This window comes from Cervus elaphus, chromosome 5 (genome assembly GCF_910594005.1).
Source record: "Cervus elaphus chromosome 5, mCerEla1.1, whole genome shotgun sequence".
NCBI lineage: Eukaryota > Metazoa > Chordata > Mammalia > Artiodactyla > Cervidae > Cervus > Cervus elaphus.
The window spans coordinates 26,837,036-26,851,660 of record NC_057819.1 but is presented as its reverse complement, the minus strand read 5'-3'; the positions used below and the strand labels follow the sequence as shown (position 1 = coordinate 26,851,660).

Sequence of the window (14,625 nt, the reverse complement as noted above, 5' to 3'; positions counted from 1 at the left end):
TATCTTTCTGGCTTACTTCACTCTGTATAGTGGGCTCCAGTTTCATCCATCTCATTAGAACTGATTCAAATGAATTCTTTTTAATGGCTGAGTAATATTCCATGGTGTATATGTACCACAGCTTCCTTATCCATTCGTCTGCTGATGGGCATCTAGGTTGCTTCCATGTCCTGTCTATTATATACAGTACATTTTCTTTTAAGAGTTTTAACCTTTTTCTTTTTTAAAAAAATATTTATTTATATGGCTATGCCAGGTCTTAATTGTGGTATGTGGGATATAGTTCCTCCACCAGGGATTGAATCCACGCACCCTGCATTGGGAGCACAGTGACTTAGCCACTGGACCACCAGGGAAGTCCCTCATTTTCCTTTTTTTTACAGTTGATCTATAACCAATGCTTGGTCTGTTTTTCTATAAGGTTCAAGTCTTCCTTTGATTTTTATTTAATTTTTTTTATGTTTTGCATATGGATGCCAGTCTTCCCATTAGTTGAAAAGATTTTATTTACTCCACTGAATTAGTCTTTCAACTTTGAAAAAAATGAATTTCCATATTATTGTGGGCCTATCTCTGGGTTGTATATTCTGTTCTTCTTCCTTTTTTGGCTCAGCCCCATGGCACATGGGACCTTAGTTCTCCAACCAGGGATAGAACCCAGGACTGCTGCATTGGTTGTGCAGAATCTTAACTACTGGACCAATGGGGAAATTCCTATATATTCTGTTCTTAATGTACGTTTCTACATTTTCATCAATACCAGACTCTCTTAGTTACTTTAACTTTACATGAATTCATAAAATTGGGGAGGACATTCCTCCAAATTTTTTTCTTTCTCAAAATTATTCTGGCTGTTCTATCTCATTTGCCTTTTCATATGAATTTAGAATTATCTTGTCACGGTCTATAAACACATCCTGCTAGAATTGTTGCATTACATTATACATAGAGATTACTTTGGGAAGAATTGATATCCTAACTCCTGAGTCCTCAAATACATGATCACAGTGTGCCTCTTTATTTACTTAGATCTTCTTTGATTTGTTGTGTCAGTGTTCTGTAGTGTTCAGATTACAGATGGTGCCTGTTTTATAACCAATTATAATTGTATTTTGTGGTTCAGATTTGCACTTCCTGTCCATAGCGATATGATTCATTTTTGTCTGTTGACTTATGTACTAAGACTGTGTAATAAGGCCATGCTAGACTCATTTATTAGCTTCCAGAGAGTTTTCCTTTTTCTTTCAGCAGATTTGTCTAGATTTTCTTCAGAGGATAATGTTGTCTACAAGTGGAGATGGTTTTATTTCTTCTCTTTCCACATATATAGCTTTTATTGTTCTCTCCTGCCCAGTTCCCTCCCTAGGACATTCAGACGATGCTTGATGGGACTGGTCACAGTGGACATTCTTGCTGTGCTCCAGTCTTGGGGGGGATATTCACTCTTTCACTACTAGGCATAACTAGTGTGTGTATGTGTGTGTGTGTGAGGCTTCTATCCAGTTAAGGAAGTTCCCTCTAATCCTTGTTTGCTGAGAGTTTTTATCATGTAAATATATTGAATTTTGTCAAATGTTCTTTCTGTGTTTTTTTGATATGAGCATGTGTTTTGTTTTTTCAATCTGCTAATATTGGATTGGCCAAAAATTTCCTTTGACTTAAGTTAAAATAAAAGACACATTTTTCATCTTCACTAAGGACTTTATTGAACAGCATACTGTTTTGTTCTACCACCTCCTGCCATTTTTCAGGCAACTTCATAATTCCACCTTCCCCAAACTCTTAATGTTTTTGAGCAAAGACCTGTTCTAGGTGCCTTTGGCAGTGTTCAAGGAGCTGAAGTTTTTTCCATTAAGAGAATTTTGTAAAGACTGGACTATATGGAAATCTGAAGGTGCCATGTCTGGTGAATACAGAAGATGAATCAGAACTTCTCAGTCAAGCTGTAACAGTTTTTGCCTGGTCATCAAAGAAACATGCATTTTTGAGTTATCCTGATGGAAGATTATATGTTTTTTGTTGACTAATTCCAGATGCTTTTTGTTGAGTGATGCTTTCAATTTGTTTGATTGGGATCAGTACTTGTTGGAATTAACTGTTTGACTTTCTGGGAAGGAGCTCATAATAGAGGACTCCTTTCCAGTCCCATTATATATACAACATCACCTTCTTTGGATGAAGACTGGGGTTGGTGGTGGTTCATTTTGCTTGCCCCATGATCTCTTTCATTCTCTATTATTGTACAGTACCCACTTTTCATTGCCTGTCACAATTTGTTTTTAAAATGGAATGTTTTCATTACCTTTCAGTAAAGAATTGCATGCAGAGGTATAGTTAAAAAGTATGTACCAGGAAGTACGTCTAGCCAAAGCTATGGTTTTTCCAGTAGTTATGTATAGATGTGAGAGTAGGACCATAAAGAAAGCTGAGCACCAAAGAATTGATGCTTTTGAACTGTGGTATTGGTGAAGACTCTTGAGAGTCCCTTGGACTGCAAGGAGATCAAACCAGTCCATCCTAAAGGAGATCAGTCCTGGGTGTTCATTGGAAGGACTGATATTGAAGCTGAAACTCCAATACTTTGGCCACCTGATGTGAAGAGCTAACTGCTTGGAAAAGACCCTGATGCTGGGAAAGATTGAAGTGGGGAGGAGAAGGGGATGACAGAGGATAAGATGGTTGGATGGCATCACTGACTTGATAGACTTGAGTTTGAGCAAGCTCCGGGAGTTGGTGATGGACAGGGAAGCCTGGCGTGCTGCAGTCCATGGGGTCACAAAGAGCTGGACATGACTGAATAACTGAACTGAACTGAACTGAACTGTACGGTCAAGAAGGTTTTCTTGCTTAACTTACGTGGAGCCCAAACATCAAAATGTTTAACCCAACTGAGCTGTTGCAAATGATTTTCAGTGCTTGATTTGGATATTTTGAGTATGTTGGCTGTCTCCTGCATGGTATAACATTTATTGTTCTTAATTAATGTCTCAATTTGATAGATATCGACTTCAACTGACCTACCTGACTGTGGAGCATCGTCCAGCGAGAAATATATAACACAAAACTTTGCAAACCACTTCTGACACCCTATGTCAGTCACCTTCTCCATACACTGCAAAAATCTTTTTTGGCGTTTCAGTTGCATTTTTGCCTTTCATGGAATAATAAAGCATAATATGCCAAAAATGTCTTTTTCCATCCTCAATATTAAAATAGCAACAAGAAATTCATCAACTCTGATAAGTTTCTTTAAAAAATGCATGCTGATATGACAGCTGTCAAAATATAATCTAAAAAATTGTTTCAAATTAAGTTAAAGACAACTAAGCATTCGGTTTTTTTTTGAAAAAAACAGAGCCAACTTTTTGGCCAACCCAATATAACATGTTGTTGATTGATTTTTGAATATTGAACCAGATGCATATGCCTGGGATAAATGACACTTCTTTGTGTGATATTAAATTTTTATGTTTCTCACAATTAAAATAAAAAAAAATAGGTGATGATTGTCTTTGTTCATAAGAGATATTGCTCCCTAGTTCTTGTCATGTGGTTGCATGTCTCTGCTATCAAGGTGGAAATGCTGGCCTCTAAAGCCAGTTGCTAAATGTTTTCTTCTATTTTCTGGAAGGGACTGTGTAGAATTGATATTTCTTTCTTTAAATGACTGGTGTTCTTGCTTACCTTGATGTTTACCTGGATATTAATGTAGGTTCTTTAGCTTTCATTTGATTAATGTTGTATGATGTATATATTTTATCATCATTTTAATTTCTCTTTCCTAGAATGATATAAATGATTAAAGTGGGTTTTTCATAGAGAGCATATAGTTTCTATGGTTTTAAATTTTTGTAATATTCTGACAATATTTGACTAGTGTGTCTAAACCAGGAGTTCTCAAGGCTTTTTTCAGTAAAAGGACAGATAATAAGTAGGGTCTCTGTTGCAGTACTTCCATTCTGCAGTTTCAGCACATAAGCACCAGAAACAATACACAGATAATGGTAATGTCTCTATTCCAAGAAAACTTTATTTAAAAAAGTAGGTAGTGAACCGAATTTGGTTCAAAGGCTATAGTTTGCTGAACCCTGTTCTAGTCTATTTAAAGTTAAAATAATTATTGATATGTTGAATTATATCCAATCACTTATTAGGTTTTTCTGTTTTCTACCTCTGTTCTTAATACCTCTCCATTCTTTTCTGGCTTCCTTTTATAACATGTGATTGTTTTTTAGTATTCTATTTCAATTTATCTGTTGATTTTTAGATCTATCCCTTGTATTGTGTATGTGCGTGTGTGTATGTTTGCTCTCAGGGTTAAAATGCAGTTATTTAAATATTTCACAATCGACCTAACGCTGACATTTAATGATTTCACATGGAACACAGGGACAGTAGTGATCTAGGTCCCTGTACCTTCCCACACCATGTTACAGGGATCCTGTGCGTTATACCTACGTTCCTTGTAAACCTCATCAGACAGTGATATATTCACTGTCTTGTATCCTTGTTGGAGGCAGGACGTGTTGCACTGGGTGATAGAAACTGGGATGAACAGGCCGTTAGTGGGAGACTCCATGTCCATCTGGGTAGGATGGACTCTGGGTGAGGTTTGCTGTCGCCCCGGGTGTCAGAAACTCCAGGTTCCCCTCGTGCCTTTGTCTGGTGCCTCCTGGACCTGAGCATCACTGTGCACTTCTCCGCAGAGCCACTGGATCCTGCAGCTCTGTCTTCCATAATCATGGTTATTACACCACCGCCCAGTAATCATAGGTCTGGGGGAGGAAAGTGGTCTACAATTATATGATGAAATCTCTCTTTTAGTGGCTGAGCCCTGGGCTGTGAACTCCACACATGCTTCTCCAGAGGGATGGATATCTCTCCCTTCTCAATGAGAGGAAGGCTGGAAGGGTTGTAGTGGCGTAACCCCTCCTCCAGGCCAGGACAGTCTTCAGGACTGAGCTCTGGCCCACTCCGACCTGGAGAGCAGCCTTTGTTCCAGAGAAGGCTCTGGACCCCTTCACAGGCACTGCTCTCCCCTTCCTCTGCCTTGGCCACAGGGATCTTTCTTGGGTCTTCCTGGGGAGAATCTGGTGGGGCCCCTGGAGGTAAAACCCAGAACGGTGTGGGTGTCCCCTGACACCATGGCCCCCAGAAGCTTCTTGACGCAGGGGTGTCCTCACTCAGGCTCAGTCAGTATCATCAAAGTGTGCCTGCCAGCTCACATCCCCACCTGCTCCTGCTCCAGCTGAGCAGATCCTGGATGACCCTCTGCCTCCTTTGTCTCTCCATATTTTGAGGTGGTGGTTTGTCTGTATCCTCATTTCTCGATGCCTCCAAGCAAAGTTGATTTTAGTTTGTTCAGCTTTCCCTGACTTTATGGATGGAAGTGAAACTCAAACTCTGTAATGTCAGAGCTGAAACCAGGAGTTTCATATTTTAAAGAATGAAGAGAGAAAAGCAGCCAGTTCTAGAGAGAGTTAGAGTGAAATTGCAAAGTCATGTTCAACTCTTTGTGACCCATGAACTGTAGCCTGCCAGGCTCCTCTGTCTATGGGATTTTCCAGGCAAGAATACTGGAGGGGGTTGCCATTTCCTTCTCCAGGGGATCTTCCTGACCCAGGTATCGAACCCAGGTCTCCCACACTGCAGGCAGACTCTATCATCTGAGCCACCAGGGAGTGCCCAGATACTTACTGTTTCTCCTCCCTTGTGAAGTCCTGCATTTCTTCTATTGATGGGTGTTTTCACTGGATGTAGGACTCTGGTGGACTCCAGTTCTTTGAGCTCTGGAACCACTGGCTGTTCTATTATCATCTAATTTTATGTTTTCTGATGAGAACTGTGAGGACATTCCACACAATGACACACACAGGGGAATGAACAGTGATTGGAAAGTTTTCAGTTATTTCAAAGTTATTTTTCTGTTTGCTTTTCAGCGGTTTGATTCTGATATGTGTAAGCATGACTTTCTCTGAATTTGTCCTGTTTGGGGGCTCACTTGGTGGCTTGAATATGTAACTGTGTTTTGGCAAATTGGAACATGTTAGCAATTATTTTCTTCACCACACTATTCCTTTCTGGAATTCTGATGACATAAATGCTTGGTTTTTGTTTGTTTCTTTGTATTTTCCCACAGGTCTCTCACCTCTGTTCAGGTTTTTCAGTATTATTCTTCTGGTTTATTAGAATGGATAGTTTTATTAATCTGTTATCAAGGCACTGATGTTTTCCTCTATAAACTTGATTCTGCCTCTGAGACCAGACAGTATTTTGTCTTTTGGTTATTGTATTTCTCAGGTCTAAATTTTCATTTGCTTCTTTTTTTATCTCCCATTTCTCATTGGAAAAGCTCTTTCTTTCCATTTGTTTAAAGAGTGCTCATATTTCTTCTTGGAGTGCAGTTATAATAGTTGTTTCAAAAGTTTGTTTGATAATTCCAAAATCTGTGTCACCTGGAGTTGGTATCTCTTAATTGGAATTCCCTCTTGCAAGGTATTGAGATGGTGCTGATTCTTGATGGCATTTAAAATTCAGATTGTAACCTGAACTGCTTAAATATGGTATTATATGACTCTGAATCTTGTTTAAATTCTGCAGGGAAGTTTGTTTTAGTGGACAGTTGACTTGGGTAGGTACATGCAGCAAGGCCCTGACTTTTCGTTGCATGGGCTGTGGTCCAATTCAGTTCCAAAGCCTCTGAAGTGCTACATGCGTCTGTCCTGGTGCGCTCTGTCCATCAGTCAGGGTGGGACCGGGGCACTGGTCTACCCTGGGGGTAGTGTGCTGATTAGTGTCAGAGCTCATATGGTTGGTCCATATAGTTCCCTTTCTTGGTCTCCATATTCTCTGCTCTCTCCCTGGTGTGTTATGACTCTCAGGAGCTCCCCTTTCTCATCCACCCCTCTGCACAGCTTTCTGGCTAAGAAACCTCACGCCTTAGTTTTACCTGTTCTGTGTGCAAAGAGCAGACCCACTGCTGGAGGTCGTGCGAAGTGAAAACTGCAACCCAGGGACACTCATTTCATCTCCATGTGTGATATCAAAGTCTCTGGGAATCCTGAGGGACCAAAGTGAGAGCTGCCCAGTGGACTTCAGGACAGCATCAAGACACTCTCAGAATAAGATGCTTGTGCAGATCTGCATAGTGTACGTGCAGTGGTCTCTGCAGTGTATCAGGTGATGGGGTAGGTCATGAAATGTCATTTATAATATGGTCCCATTTTTAGGCATAAATGCATTTAAATGTATTTTGTGTGTTATATGTGTGCCTTAGTTTAGACAAAGTTCTAAAATATGAAAAAGGTACAGCATTAATGCTAAAGGTGATTTGCCTGATGATAAAATGTGGATGATTGCACTCTCTTTTCTTTGAGGCACTGGGTTTTCTGATCTCCTCTTCCTGCCATCAACATTCATCACTCACACAGCTAAACAGATGGGAAGCTTTTAAAACTTGGCTTTGTTTGCTGGCATCTTCCTCCCTGGGTGCATGTCTGGGTGAGAAGGGCCCCTGAATCTTCCCATCTTTGTGAAATGCACGTACATTATCTCTCACTAGCAGAGCAGAGATCACAAAAATCCAATCAAAACAGCAGTTAGATGGGACACAGACATCCAAGCACAAGGAGAATCTCAGAAAGAGTCAAGAGTCTTGTCTGTGCACCAGCTTTAATATCTCGCATTTTCATCTGAGGACTAAAATGATCTGAGTGAATAATTCCCAGTTAATTTACACTTGCTTTGAGAATACATTAATTTTCCATTTTAATTAATGATTTCGTCCCAGGAGAATTATGTTTTAAAAATGTCTGCCGAAGAATGGATAAGAAAGCTGTGGTACATATACACAATGGAATATTCAGTTCAGTTCAGTCACTCAGTCGTGTCCGACTCTTTGCAACCCTGCGGACTGTAGCCTACCAGGCTTCTCCATCCGTGGGATTTTCCAGGAAAGAATACTGGAGTGGGCTGCCATTTCCTTCTCCAGGGGGATCTTCCCAACCCAGGGATTGAACCTGGGTCTCCTGCATTGCAGGCAGACACTTTACTGTCTGAGCCACCAGGGAAGTCTTACTCAGCCATTAAAAAGAATACATTTGAATCAGTTCTAATGAGATGGATAAAACTGGAGCCCATTATACAGAGTGAAGTAAGCCAGAAAAATAAAGACCAATACAGTATATTAACACATATATATGGAATTTAGAAAGATGGTAACAGTAACCCTATATGCAAGACAGAAAAAGAGACACAGATGTATAGAACAGACTTTTGGACTCTATGGGAGAAGGCGAGGGTGGGATGATCTCAGAGAATAGCATCGAAACATGTATATTATCAAGCGTGAAACAGATCGCCAGTCCAGGTTGGATGCATGAGACAAGTGCTCAGGGCTGGTGCCCTGGGATGACCCAGAGGGATGGGATGGGGAGGGAGGTGGGAGGGGGGTTCAGGATGGGGAACACATGTAAATCCATGGCTGATTCATGTCAGTGTATGGCAAAAACCACTACAATATTGTAATTAGCCTCCAACTAATAAAAATAAATGAAAAAAAAAAAGAAGTGAGGTAAAGAGCAGATGAATAACTTCTAAGAATCAAGAAAAAAAAGAAATAAAAAGTAAAAAGAAAAAAATGTCTGCCTTTGGCAAATAGTACAACAGTTGGGCTCCCCGATTCACAGTGACTGGTGGAGGAATAGAGCAGGTTGTTCTTTACTGGGTATGGCAAGCAGACCTGGGGTGTCACCTCGGAGGGGCCTCCATAGGTCTCAGCCCCCTGTTCACTGTTTCCATCTTCACCTTTTTTACTGGACCTTAAGACAAATGGGGTGGACTAACCACACTAAAAAGATGACATGTCATTTGTCTGCACATGGACTCCATCTAGTTTTATTGATTTTTTTATTCACCTTTTCCTTCCCGTTCCTCTCGTGCTGTTACAGAATCAGAAAACTGTGTTTGCGTGCATGCATGCTCAGTCGCTTCCATCATGTCCAACTCTCTGTGACCCCAGGGACCGTGGCCAACCAGGTTCCTCCGTCCACGGGATTCTCCAGGCAAGAATATTGGAGTGGGTTGCCATGCCCTCCTCCTGGGGATCTTCCCAACCCAGGGATCGAATTTGCATCTCCTGCATCTCCTGCATGGCAGGTGGATTCTCTACCACTGAGCCACCCCGGAAGTCCCAAAACTGTGTTTACTAGTATCTTAAACATTTTTTAATTGAAATTTGACCTTGTGTGTTTACTGAGACTCTTTTGTAAGATTTTGTGAAAATCCTTGAACAGTGTTTAATGACTATCTTTCTTTTGAATGTGGTCTTGCAAAATGCCCACTGCTCTTTTGTGGGCATATATATTGAAATAAACATTGATGGCGTTGTGTTATGTATTTCATTCTATTTATGACACTGTAGTGTTTTACAGATAGTTATGTTTTGAGCAGATGCTCATGTTGCTACGTGCACAGTGACTCCATTGGTTTTCTCAGCTGCATGGTGCTCAGGGGTGGGGGTGGGTGCCCATCACATTTACCCCCACATCTCCAGGAAGCCTCCAACTCCCAGCTGCCACACACAAGCTCAGAGAACATCCTCTTATGTTTCCTGCATGGACCCGTGTCAGGATCTCCCCAGGCACAGCCTGGAGGACAGAGGACAGTGAGCCCCCATTACTGCCTGCTCTCCCCACAGACCACAGGGTCCCTCACACCTGATGATTGGAGTCCCCAGGCTGGGGGAAGACCCTTGCTGGGGAGTGATATTTCACATTACAGAAACTTCTATAAAGACATATGAAGTTCAGGGTCCAAAGTGCTTGCCTAGCCTTATAGCTGACACTTCAGAGAGACAGGACATACCCAAGTCATTCCAAGTAGAACTGTCACATTTAGCAAAGTTAAGTGTTAAGTGTTAATTTCAGATAAATAGCAAGTAATTTCACTCTCAGTATGCCCCATGGGGTTTGTTCCTAAACAGGGTAGGGGGTCTATTAGGAGGAGGATGGCACATGGATGGGGCACCCCTGTGATACTCCCTTCAGCCCCTGAATGCAGCCCACCCCGGTGGGTGGGGTAACCACAGTGACAGGAACACCAGAAGAATAAGCACCTTAGATGTGCCGTGAAAACCTTCTCCTGCTGCACGTGTCTCCCTGGAAGGTTCTCTATGAGTGGAGAATGAAGTGTGGCTGGCCTGCAGCTGGTGTGGCAGAGAAATGATGTTTTCAGTGTGGATGGATGGTTCTTGGGCGTGTGTCTGTGCAGACGAGAAGCCAGCAGAGGAGAGGCAGGTGGAGGTGAGGAAGCACAGGTCTCTGCAGGGCAAGAGGGAGGAGGCAGGAGGGGAGTGTGGGAGGGCTTGGCCCAGGGAGAAGAGCAGGTTTGAGCTGGAGGCAAGTGGCAAAGATGGGTGGAAACTTCTGGGTTGGTGGACACCTGGAGACTTGGGGAAATGGTCGCTTGGGGAGGTCATGGAAGCTCTGCCCCCTTCCCCATACCTCACCCTACACATCTCTTCCATCTGGCTGTTCCTGGTTGTATCCTTTTATAATAAACCACTACCCTAGTTCCTTTAAATCAACTCTATGTGAACCAGATTATTTAAACTTTATTTCTGCCCTTTCAAGGAGTAAACTGGAATATATTGCAAATGTAGAAGTAGAAGCTATGCAGTTACCCAAGTAGCCAGCTTTTGATCAGTATCTAGATTTTATTACTTTGGAAAACGATATGCCTGTATGATGCAATCAAAAATGAGGAAATGTTTCATATTGTGCCATTAACAGTTCAGAAATCACAAACGTGGAAATGAAAACTGTTATGAACTGGAATGTTGACAACTTCTTCTGCTTTTCTGTTATGCTGGGTACTATTCCTATAATCAGATAATTAACAGGAACAGCAATGGAACTGGGAGCAGTGAAAATAGATAAGAATAGGTAAGAAGTTTCCGGAACATCTAAGAGACCCCAGAAATGGTTTTACTACAGGTGATGCGCTGGGAGGTGGCAGCTTCAGCTTTTAAAGGCTTCTTCATTCCTGTTGACAGAAACATGGATCTGGGAACTCCTTTACATCATATTTGGACATATCAGTCCTATGCGTGTGATGTAGTGGATTTCCACGTACACAGTTATCCTGGAAGAATCTTCAGGAGTGAAAAACTCCCTGGCTAGTGCTAGTTTGACCTAGAAAAAAAAAAAAAAAACAGGAAGTAGTATGATTTAACACCAGTTGATACATTTTGGCAGAAACGTAAAAGAAGTCCATTCCCAGAGGTTTGGGAATCAGTTCAGCAAGAACTAGAATCTTAGGGCGGAGCGCAAGAAGACGCGGTCAAACACCCGAGAAACTCTATGGGACCAGAAGAGGAAGATGAAGGGGCCATGAGGATGCTTCCTGTCAACACTAGTCAGCTATCCTCAGCTTTTGGTTCTTTGCCAGAAGACCCTGGAGAGAGGAAAAAGACTTACTAATCTCCATAAAATGTTGCCACTGCTGTCTTAGGACACGTAAAGACAAGAAAACTGGATGTGCGTTTTGAATATAGAGAAAAAATAAAGAGCGAAACTTCTCTGGGTAAATCTCTTCTAGGTGTAATATCAGACTCTGATGCAGGCAATCCAGGAGATAAATGAGGCATTTCTTATCTATCATTTAAGTGCACGGCGAACAGCTTCTGAGGCTGGTTTGGAGCCACACCAAAAAGCTGGAACTGACGCAGGATGCAACCTTAATCCCTTACAATCTGTCAAACAGCGGAAGGTTTTTGCCGGGATGGCTTCAGCTCCTGCCATCTCAGGCATCGCCAAACGAGTCCCCAACACAAGATCGCAGTGTGCGACAAAGGCGGTACAGAAACAGCGCAACCTACCTGTCTTCAGGGACATGAAGTCAAACGGTGAAGCCGACGACTGTAGATATTTTGATCCCAGATGCTGCCAGGTGGTGCCAGCTCAGTTCTGAGGAACAAAAATCCATTCCAAGAAGCAACTGTTTTTGTGTTGGGAGAAGGCAACTGCACTGAATATCAGAAGCTTGTTGACAACAGAAAGGGGAAACAAGGCAAACATGTTTTATATGGCTGCTGCTGACTTTTTCATGCTGCACAGTTCCTGAAGCAGCTGTCAATAACCAGCCAGGAAGAGCTCCCCAAACTGCCGTCTGTGCCTCCCCAGACCCAGATCCCATCTCATCAACTGCAGTTTAAGTTACAGCTTAAGTTGATGCTCTTAAGTGAGACTCTGCACTGCCCTCCCCCGCCCCCCACTTTGTCATGAGGGTCTTTATTTCCTTCCTGACAAGTCACCCTTTGATTCCTGTTTAGCTTTAATGAGTCCTCCTAACAGCGGTGGTGACTTGACAGAATTAATTCCTGACCTGACATTGATGGTTTCCATCTTTTGATTCCTCATATCCCCAGGACGCCTCCAGGCATGTTAGTGCCATAATTCATCTTCGGTGGTTTAACAAACAGCCCACCCAGTGTGGGGACAGCTCCACGTCCCACGTCCCACAGCACAGGCCTCACTGGGCCAGGCAGGACCAGAGTTCAGAGCTGCTTTTTAAGGGGCTGTCATCAGGACACCAGGGTTGGGTTCCCGTGCCTCACAGGCTTGTGTCAACCTCCAGCAGCGGTCAAGTGGAAGCTGCTGTGTTCGCTGTGGACACAAATGGCCTGTATCACATATCTATTGTTTGAAGTGTTGTTTATTCCCTCTGCTTCCTAAAGAAACCCTGCTTTTGCTTTGGGAAACCACACCTTCCCCACCTTGAGTTCTTACGCATGCTTGCTAAGTCACTTTAGTCACGTCCGACTCTTTGTGGCACCATGGACTGTAGCTCACCAGGCTCCTCGGTCCATGGGATTCTCCAGGCAAGAATACTGAAGTGGATTGCCATGCCCACCTCTAGGGGAACTTCCCAACCCAGGGATTGAACCCATGTCTCCTGTAGGCTTCTACACGGCAGGCAGTTCTTTACTGCTGAGCCACTATGGAAGCCCTGGGTTCTTATAACACTTTGGGAGTTGGTTTCTCCTTGACCAAGCATTTTACAGTGAGATCTTCCTGTTTTCCTGCAGAAAGAGAGTGATTTGGGGACAAGCATTTCCAAGTCAGAGCATCACAGACAATGAGACACAACCCCAGTCACCTTGCTGGGCCATTTGGGGAACAGATGAAAAGTGCATATAAATTCCCCCAATGCAAGTAAACTCTAACCTGAGTGAGGATGGGGAGGCCATTGTCCCTCAGGCTGTCTCTGCTCTCAGGCAGAAGCTGAATGGCAGGTGTGCTCCTGAAGCCCCACCTCCCAGCTCAGAGCTGCAGGTCACCTGTCTAATGGGCCCCTTTCTTACCTGGGCCAAGTGCTCTTCACATCTGGTCTTGAGCAATCTCTTTGGCTCAGCAGATGGAAAGGCTCCAGAAAATGTCCTCAGAGAGAGAATGAATGGAAATTGCCATGGAGCCCTGTGTTAAACCCACCCAGATGCAGACTGTTGTGTGTTCACAGGACTCCCAGTCCTTCCTGGGAGAGACCAGTGGAAACAGACCAAGGAGACGAAGATGTTTGTGGCCCCGAGGAGTGAGAATGTGTTAATGGCCTCATCTGGGAATAACTTCACTCCTGTGAGCATTCCACCCGCCCCTGCTCAACCGTGTCTGCTCTTCTCCCATCTCTCTCACAACTAGCGCTCCCGTCTCCTCACTAAGAACCCCCAGGAAGGCCCTCCACAGTCCTGTCCAGGATGCCCAGCTGTCTATACCTGGACAGGTGTGGGATTGGGTGTGAGACACTTGGAGGGAGCACACAGCAGGAAGCTCTTTGAAGTAGCGGAGGGAACCCCTGACAAAGCACCACCATTGCCTGCTACAGGCAGGCAATGACTCTGCCCATCAGTCAGAGGGTCCACACACATTTGAACCTCCTGGTGATATTCCCACAATGCCCTCAGATCCCACAGAGAGTGGATGACTCTGTCCACTTTTTATTCAAGTGCTGTGAATATTTGCTTGTGCAGGATGCCAGCCGTAAAGATGGTCCTGGGGCAGGGGCACTGATGATGCCTGTAGGAATGAGACATTGACACTGTGGCCCCAGCTCAGCTCTGAGCACTCAGTGGAGGGCCGGCGGGGCCACAGACATGCTCACTGGTCATGGTTTCGTGGCATTCAAGTTCTCTCAGCTTGTCAGTCTCCACACCTTAACCCATCTCACAGAACTTTGCATTTGCTCTTCGTTCTGTCAAGAATGTTCTTCCTGATACATTAACATGCCTGATTCCTTCCTTATCTCCTTCTGTTCTCGCACAAAAATCAGTTCAGAGACCTCCCCTGACCCCATGGAAGTGATCCTCACATTATCCTCCATCTTATTCCTGTTGTAGCAGCTGTCACTACCTAAAACCATCTTGGCTTTCTTCTCATTTTATTGTTGTTGTCTGTTTCCAAAGAGGTCAAGAACCTTGTCATCCTCCACACCACCATTTATCAGCAGTGTCAGGGACGTAGAGGATGATGATGAAACTCCCGAGGGCGTGAAGGAACTGATGGATGATAACCGCTTTCACGAGTCTGATGGAGCAGATCTGCTGGGCTTTCCTCCTCCAATCTGAAGTTT

The 14,625-nt window shown here is 43.4% G+C and overlaps 1 pseudogene; it reads left to right on the top strand.

Annotated features, from left to right (window-relative positions):
- The first annotated feature begins 10,608 nt into the window (after positions 1 to 10,608).
- On the top strand, positions 10,609 to 12,284 carry LOC122693139 (annotated as a pseudogene).
- The last annotated feature ends 2,341 nt before the right edge of the window (positions 12,285 to 14,625 follow it).